This window comes from Parus major, chromosome 1 (assembly GCF_001522545.3).
Source record: "Parus major isolate Abel chromosome 1, Parus_major1.1, whole genome shotgun sequence".
Taxonomy (NCBI): Eukaryota; Metazoa; Chordata; class Aves; order Passeriformes; family Paridae; genus Parus; species Parus major.
In genome coordinates this window covers 46,922,207-46,931,120 of record NC_031768.1, presented here as the reverse complement: position 1 = coordinate 46,931,120, position 8,914 = coordinate 46,922,207, and the positions used below count along the sequence as shown (strand labels likewise).

Sequence of the window (8,914 nt, the reverse complement as noted above, 5' to 3'; positions counted from 1 at the left end):
TTTTCTTTTCCCTTTTCTCTTTTTACTTTTTTCTTTTTCTTTTTTTCTTTTTCTTTTTCTTTTCCTTTTTCTCTTTTTTCTTTTTCTTTTTTCTTTTTCTTTCTCTTTCTCTTTTCCTTTTCCCTTTTTCTTTTCCTTTCTCTTTTCCTTTTTCTCTTCTTTCTTTTATTTTTCTTTTTATTTCTCTTTTTCTTTTTCCTTTTCTTTTTCTTTTTCCTTTTCTTTTTTCCTTTCTTTTTTTCCCTTTCTTTTTCTTTTCTTACCCCCTCCCCCCCTTTTTACTTTCCTCTCTTTTTTACTTTCTATTCTTTCCCTCTCTTTTTCCTTATTACAGGCATAATGCCAAGACAACAGCTGCTATCAGAGGCAAGAGTTCAGTAGATAAAGACAAACACTTTTTGTTGGGGGGGAAATATGTGGTATTTGGTTAAATGATGTAACATGTTTCCCCTTCTATCTTGACTTTAAAGGCCAGGTTTAGAATTTTAAACAGAAGTGACTGCAGTCACCCTCCCTCAGACAAAAAGTAAAATGTAAAGAGAAGTCGCATTCAATCATTGTTTTGTCCCAGGATACTGAAGGCATTAATCCTCAGGGCAAACTCTGGTGCTGAATACTGCATTATGATCTATGATTGTCTTATGTAGAGTTGATGACACAAAGACAGGATTATATTGAGTCTAACTTATAAAAAATAAACAAGCAAACAGAAACAGTCTGGGTTTCCTGGATTATCACTTATGACATAGCTACTTGTTTAACAACATCAGTGTAAAACCACAAAAACTTAACATCATGGCAACTTATGAACTGGCAGACTCCTAAATCATCAAATATGATTTTTTTGTCAGTGTTTTTGATGAAGCATGAGTGACAGTGAATACAACATGTCATTCTTTCCCTTACTAAGAAAATTATTCTTACTGTAAAATGATTCCCACAATGTTTTGTCTTCAGTTAAAAGACAGTTTCTTCTTTCTATAAAGTTGCAGTTCTTTGAGGTAATCTGAGAGACTATCAGCCTCTCTTATCATAGGTTACTTGTGTACATGAATCATAGTGTATTATTAAATAAAAGTAAAAAATCACTTTTATTTTCATTGTTATATTTAGAGGATTTATAATGCTTTCCTAATTATGAGTTGTGCATATAAGAATGTTTCTGTGCAACTTCTAAATTAAAAAAATCTGAAAATTATCAGCCTAATTACTCTGGAAAACAAGAAACAGAACTTTATTTTGGATCTTTGTACAATTCTGACTTGTCCCCCCTTTTTTTAAAAAATTATTTCTGGATTGTTATAGTTTCCTCTTCAGGTTTCCTCAGTGTTTCTGTGTTCTTTCTTAGCATTATCACTTTGCTGACAACAGCCTGGCTCCAGGAAACCTGCAAGATGTTCACAGCAAGGGATCCTTCTATGGTCTTCTGCAATGGCACTTTTTTCAGGCTCAGCATATGACTCAATCATCCAAAGTCATTACACAAAAACAATTATTTTTCCTTTGTATTTATTATTAAACATTTATGATTATTTTTGTTTATTAGAATTTTTTAACTCACTTGAGTACTTGTTTCAGTGGGACAGTCAATAAACTGTTTTAACTTTTACCAGTCAGAATACCCCTGTTGGAAAACCAAGGCAAACCAGAATCACTTGAATTTCACTGACTATGATAATGTTGCTGCACATTATGTTCCCCACAGGCAAGAAGCTTTTCCAAAGAATGTGGGGTCTGACTATAAGCAATTGGCCTAGCTGCAGCCTGATGGTGTTTATGTGGAAAACCGCATCTCTGTTGGTAAGAGAGCATGGGGCACAGAGCAAAATGGCTTGAGTACAGCTACAGGTATTTACTGCCTGCCCTGGAAACCAGGCCAAATGGAGAGAAATCTGATTCAAGACTGGTCTATCTCTCTACTTTCTGGCTTCAATTTTTTTGTGATATGGTACAAATTATTTGACATCTACAACTAATTTTTCAAGGTTTGCATGCTTACCATTCTTTTATCTAACTTCAACTTTCACACACCTGTTAAAAATGGGTCACGACTCTGGATATAAGACAAAGCTTGAGTATGAAGTGAACAAAGGTTTGTCTGGTCAAACACAGCAGTTTGGGAATACTGAACAAGCAGAGATGTAGGAGTTAGGTAATCTGTGCTATGAAGGAAGCTGCTGGAAATGGTGGAAGGTTCTAAGAGCTAGGAGTGGTTGGACTGATAGAATGTATTTCTTCTCTTGTTGATTATCAAGGCATGGGATATGAATTTTATCGTTTGTTACCTCTCCTGTAGCAGCATTAACAGTCTTTCAGCTTTCTTCCTCAGCATCTCTATATCCTTCTAAACAATATACTGATAAAATTAACTGGCACATCTATATACTGCCCTTTTTCTATGGCTTCTGGGGGTTCTAGAGATCACACTTTCTATCACTTCATTTTTACATTTGTTATGGTTTAACCCCAGCCAACAATCAATTACCATTTGTTCATTCCTCCTCCAGCAGGACTGAGGAGAGAATCAGCAGATTAAAGCTAGAGAGCCCATGGGTTGAGATAAAGATAGTTTAATTGGGAAAGCAAAAGCTGTGCATAAAAGCAAAGCAAGAGGAATAAATTCACTGCTTCCCATGGGCAGGAAGGTATTCAGCCATCTCCAGGAGAGAGCTGGGCATTTGGGAACACAAATGCTGTCACTCCAAAAACTCACTCTTCTCCTCTTTCTTGACCCGACTTTATTTACTGAGCATGATGTCATATTGTCTAGAATTTCCCTTTGGTCAGTTACCTGTCCTGGCTGTGTTTCCCCCCAACTTCCCATGCAACCCAAATTTCCTCATTAGTGTGGCAGTACAAATAGCTGCAGAAGCCTTGGCTCTATGTAAATCCTGCTCACAAATAACAAAACCAGTTCTGCATTGTCAACACTGTGTTCAGCACAAATCCAAAACACAACCACTCTACCCCAGCCAAAACCAGAACAACACTAAAGGTGTTCAGGTTGGTAGGCAGTGTGTAACAGTGTATAATCTGAAGATAAATATGGCCTGGGCTTATGTTTCTGTATAATAACAGGTTTGTATCATGGTGGGCACATCAGCAAGGCTGAACAGGGATATTAGCACACGGACATCTTTTCCATATATATATTCAGAAAGCGGGACAGGATAGACATCAGGGACCAGACCTCCTCCTGTCAGTCCCAGCTGGAGGACAGTGAGGCAGAACAAAGGCTTCTGTCTCCTGGGAAAGATCAAGTACGGCCATGCTATTTGTTCTCAAAATCCCACAATTTCTCCATTTAATGACTTCTAGATGCAGGCACAATACATGGGGTACACTAAGGGTTCCATATGTGCTTACATCCACACCTCAGCACTTCTACCAATCCACTGCCATGTGCTGACTGTATTGCATTTTGAAAAGAAGTAGCAGAAGGTGAAAAGTTTTTATGATTAAAAATTAAGCACACTTGGCCATTTTTGAAGGAAGCAAGCATGGAAATTGCTTTTTTATTTTGATGTTGGACTTTCCATCTCTTTTGCCCTTCTGTTACTCAATTTGAAACATTGAAACAGTCAACTTTCTAGAAAAAGAAGAGTGCTAGTTATTTTATCTAAGTGTCAATATGTTATTATTTTAATGAGAGTAGTGGAAAATTTATTGGCTTAGATCTAAAATTAGACCATTAAAATGGTAGTATATGAAATTATCCTGAATAAATGTCTCTTTTTTTGTTAACAAAATATTTTTTTTTGCTTTTTGTCTTTAAGTTGTGCTATAGTCAGAATTGCCTTTGAATTGGTAGCACTAATAGGGTTGTTAAAATATTGAGTGTTGCAGACTGATTGGGTGTGACTCCACCAGAAAATATGATCTTCTGAGGCTTGACTGTATTCCAAATCCTCTCGATTGCTGAAGTTTTCTGCAGAGTTTAGGGAAACTGGATTATATTGGTGACATGCCACAAGATATCATAATGCAAAGCCAAGAAGAATTATCAAAGATTATGCAAACTTGATTCTTTTTTAACTGCATGTTCTCAAAAATGAAACGTCATTATGTTGGTCCTGGAATAGAAGTGACATTATTAACCCCAAATTTAAGATATTCCCCTGGACTACAAGTCCAAGAGTTTTATTAATAATTATGGTCTTGAAAAAATATTCCTGAAACAGTAGAAAATATTTCTTCTTGTTCTCTGTTTTCCTTCCTCAGGTATCTACTAATAATCTGCACAGTGACAAAGCTACTAGTCAACTGGCTGTCAACAGGCTGCAGCTGGTAGCTGTGGAAGATTTTAATTTTATTTTAAATCACGACTGTGGGAGTACTTAGAAGATTGTGTTGTTATTAAAAACTAACAGAAACTTGAAATTATCAGGAAAATAGGTTTCAAAATGCTTAGACTTTTTTCTTTTTCCTCATGCTCTTGCGAGAAGGTTTCCCACCATTGTGGTATCTGGGACAGAACGGAGTTGTGAACGGCACATTGTCAGTATCTGGAGACTATTTGAATGCTTTTGGCAACGGCTTGCTTCGAGATGCATGATATTATGGGCTCCAGGAAAATACCAAGGGTCATCACACTAAGGAAAGGTAGAATAAATCAGCAGCCTTTTAGTAATCCTATTCTATGCACTGCTGTGTGTGCTCATCAGCAGCAGGAAGGCAAAGGAGGGGTGGACTGCTAAGGAATTTTCTCTTTAGGATCCATGAGGACAGGTTGGGAAAACACGTGTCAGGAATGACACTTCTTGTAATCTCTTCCAGTTCTGAAATATTGAAATTTACAATAATTTGAGGAAAAAAAACCCCTCAGAACAACCCATGGATATATATAACTAATGCCTTGAAGTCATATTAGTGTAGTGAAAACAGAGCATTGTTCAAACTCATCTTTCATTTTGACTTCAGTTGTAAAGTATGACTTCTAAAAATAAATTACAAGAGGGCAAACGTAATATCAGATTCATCAACAACTTTATGCATTAATTATTTTGGGGAGGAGAGTTTTATAGTAATGTTAATGAAATTGAGTAGCATTAGTAATTAAGAGCAACAAATTATAAATTCGTAATTGCAATTGATGAATTCTGTTGAAAGTTTATCTTAAAAGTACATATCAAACTGCACATTGCAAAATGTAAAAAAGATAGGTGTTTTCAAACTTTTAATCCTTATTACGAGTTTAAAAATAGTATTTTCCCAAGGCAATAAAATACCTTTGCCATACAAAGGATGTTCCAATGGAATGTCTGAAGCTTCTTTGGGCCAGATTTCATTCCTTTAGTAGCAAAAGGCATCCCATTCCTGGATTAATACACAATATGCACTTGGAATTATAGTTAGCTTATTGAAGTAGAATTGGAAAAAACCAAAAATCCTTTTTACTCAGGTATTTATATTAAATGTAAGGAGAAATTAATAGTCCAGTCCTCTTTAGAGGAAACAACCAGAGAAAATAAATTTTAATGTCGCATATTAACCCTTGAGACAAAATGAGAGTATATCCTTGCTAAAGTAACTGTCCAAGTGATGTTTGCATGCTACATAGCACAGGATATGGATAGTTTTATGTGAATGTATCATTTAAGTTAGATGAATGAATGGATAAATGTTATATGTGAATGTACAAATAGAAATTTGTAATAAAATATTTTCTTTTCAGCTTTGTAATCAGGTACCGCATGAAATCAAAAAGAAATTAATTTATTTTGATGAGACCTTTAAAATTTTGTAACAAAGCAGCTTTTATGAAATTAAGAATTTTGAAACAAGCAAAAAGCAGAAAAAATAAACACATAAAAGTTTCAGTTCTTTATTTTGAATAAATGCTTTTTAAGACATGTAACTAGAAGATTATTTTATGTTGAAACATGTGATGATTATAAAATTTTTATTAAACAAGAAATTAAATTACAATTCAAGCTATTACGCTATCACTGGTAGATTAAAGCTGAGACTTGAACATCACACTGAGAGGTGGTAATTGAGACATTTATCCATCATTTGCTCCCTTCAAATTTTAAGAATATAAAAATCATTTAATCTTACTCCTGATTATCTATTTGGTTTTTAGATAAATCATGCTATTGTAATGTAGTTGCTATTAGGTGTTGGGCATTTTCTAATGTCTTTAATATAGCAAGTTATATTAATTCTTCAGCCAATAAAATGTATTGTATCTGCTAGTTTAATAAATTTGAAACCCATAAAATAGTTTCAACGAATTTATTGACATATTTTCTCTTCCCATGTAAATAACCACCTAAAATTATTTATTTGAAAATACCTGTCCTATAAAAATTTTCATAGCTGAGCCTTTTTGCTCTGAGAGTTGTGGCAATGGGACTCTTGTCAAACACCCAAAGACACTGACCAATGTCCAGGGATGTTACATGTAAAGTAAACCCTTCTTCACATGCATGAGAGTATGAGAGGACTAAAGCCTTGCAAAAGAGTGGTGTAAACTGTGATATAAAATATTATAAAAATCACATTCAAGCTATTTTAAGAAAAAAATATTATCTTTGGTTCATTGTATTATTCAGGTATAATTTTTATTGTCTTTTGCAGCTTTGCAAAAGAAAAGAAAAAAAAAAAAAAGAGATCTGGGTTGATTTGAGTTGAGACATGGCCAGATTCTGACAGGTGTACACTGGCATAGTTTTGTGGAAGACTGGCTCAGAAGGAGTCTCTAGCTTGGGCTATGCATAATTGAACATACAGACATCATGACTATTTGATTTAACCTTACTTAATGCATCTGAGCCTGCAGTATTGCTTAGGGGAACAAAATAAATGGCTTTGGATATAACCATTAGCTTTTTTCTTTCTGATTATTCCATTATGTTTGAGCTTTGACTGAGCTAATTTTTTCTGCTCAGAAGCTTCAAACCATGAATTGAAAATGACATTTCACTAAGGAAAAAAGCACAGATAAGTAAAAAGCACATGGGTATATCAACTTGTCATAACTTTCTTTGATAAAAAGACATTAAAATGCTGGAAGATAACATGATTAATTACACATTATCTGCTCAGAAATATCCAGAATAATTGAAGAAAATACCTGATTAGTCATTGCATGGAGGTGACATAGTGGCACAATGTTATACTGAAAGAACCTGTATGACTTTTTTATAGCAGAAACTCCAGGCTGAGTTCTGACTTGCATTTTTGTAACCTTGGGGGAAATAATCTGGGATCTGTGGATTCAGAGAGGAAAAAAATGAATTTTCCAACATAGCAAATACTATGACTGTCTTTTGAAAGATTCTGCTTTTTTTTTTTCCCATAGGAGAGCTGCGATGGAAGTGGGATATGCCTCCGATTCATTTGACAAAGCATGTTGTCAATCTTTGACTAATAAAATATACATGACTTTGAAGGAACACATTCTAGACAAGGCTTCTTCTAGTCTTCTATTTTATGGAGGGAAGGAAAGCAAAAAAAGAGAAAGAAATACATTATTTGGAAAATTTTATTTTTGAGATTGACATATATAATATATCAGAGTCTTCCTTCTTGTCCTTTGCTTTTCTTCTGGAAAAAAAAACAAACAACATTCTTGTACTTATGAAATATAAAAGTTATATTCTGTGGAATGTAGACAATTGGCTTGGACAGGCTCAAGAGGAAAAAGAATTACAGAAGAATTAAAAGCAGAAAAGAAAAATTAATCTTTTACTTATCATAAATGGAAGCTTATGTTTCATTTGTATTACATATGAACTAACAACTTCCATATTTTTTTCTGAATAATAGAGGATTTTAGGTGAGCTGAAACCTTTTAGTTATATATGCTGAGAAAGTCAACTCCTTCATCTAATCTTTTGATGACAGCTTTTGTTCCTCCTAGCAAATAGGAAATCTGAAGTCTCTGTTTTCAATGCCAAATTCCTTGCTTTTCTCTTTTACTGATGACTTAGGGAAAAAAAAAGGAAAAGAAAGAAGATCCAAAAATAATTGGTTGCATCCAATTCTTCTTTGTTATATTCCTGTTTTCCTGTTTACTAGACAATAGTGTAATCACTAGCATCTTCCCCAGGGAATATTATGTAATATATGATGAGTTTTATTAATGCAATGTGATAATAAAATTAGTATAAATAATCAACTTTTCACACAGCAAATTAAGAATGGGAAAATGTTAATGTAGAAATTAAGTCCTCCTTACACCAAACATGCATCAGGAATAAAGGCAAGCTTATAATTTCTCAAAACAAAATGTGCCTCTCTCCCATCTCCCTACAATCAACATACAGAGATTATAAGTACATTTTTCTCTAAAATTTTCTCTGAAATGATTTTTGGAACTTTACCAAGCTAGACATAAACCAGAGAAATAGTACATGGCAAGAAAATAACAGATGTACTTGACTTAGGTCAACTTGTAGTTCTATCTTTCCAATTTAATAGAAGATAAGTAATCAAAGAAGATAAATTACTTCCTGCCTTCTTTTTTTTTTTTTTTTTGAGTGACTAAATAAATTTACTCTGGGAATTTGGTAAAAAAAATGTAAAGAATGATTGGCATTTTTTTTTCCTCCCTGAACATAAAATATATTAGAGGTAAAATGCACCATTTACTGTAGCAGCAGTTTGGAGATTTTTGAGACACCCAGGAAATTGTGACGTGAGTTTCTCCTGGAACTTTTGCTTTGGCTTTAGTTCCAAAACTAAATTAGTAAACAAAACTAAAGATTTGTGTTATTAAAAGGCCCTTCAAAATGGCTATTTTAGCAACTTGATTGGAATGATGCCTCATTCTTAAGACTTTTCAAGACTCAAAGGAAGAGTTCAAAAGCTATGAACCATGCATATTGATCTTACAAATATTGATAGCAAGGACCAGGGTGTGAAGATGACTGGCGAAAGGAAAGAGAAAATTACATAGATGGACAGA

At 34.0% G+C, this 8,914-nt stretch overlaps 1 long non-coding RNA gene across 2 annotated transcripts in view; it reads left to right on the top strand.

The window, feature by feature from the left end:
* Positions 1-8,517, top strand: part of LOC107205938 — a 56,751-nt gene extending 48,234 nt beyond the window's left edge. For both annotated transcript variants that reach the window (XR_004497315.1, XR_001522201.3), the window contains exons 8-10: positions 1,706-1,800; positions 4,222-4,602; positions 7,307-8,517. This is a non-coding gene — a long non-coding RNA (uncharacterized LOC107205938). The remainder of the gene's footprint in view (positions 1-1,705; positions 1,801-4,221; positions 4,603-7,306) is intronic.
* The last annotated feature ends 397 nt before the right edge of the window (positions 8,518-8,914 follow it).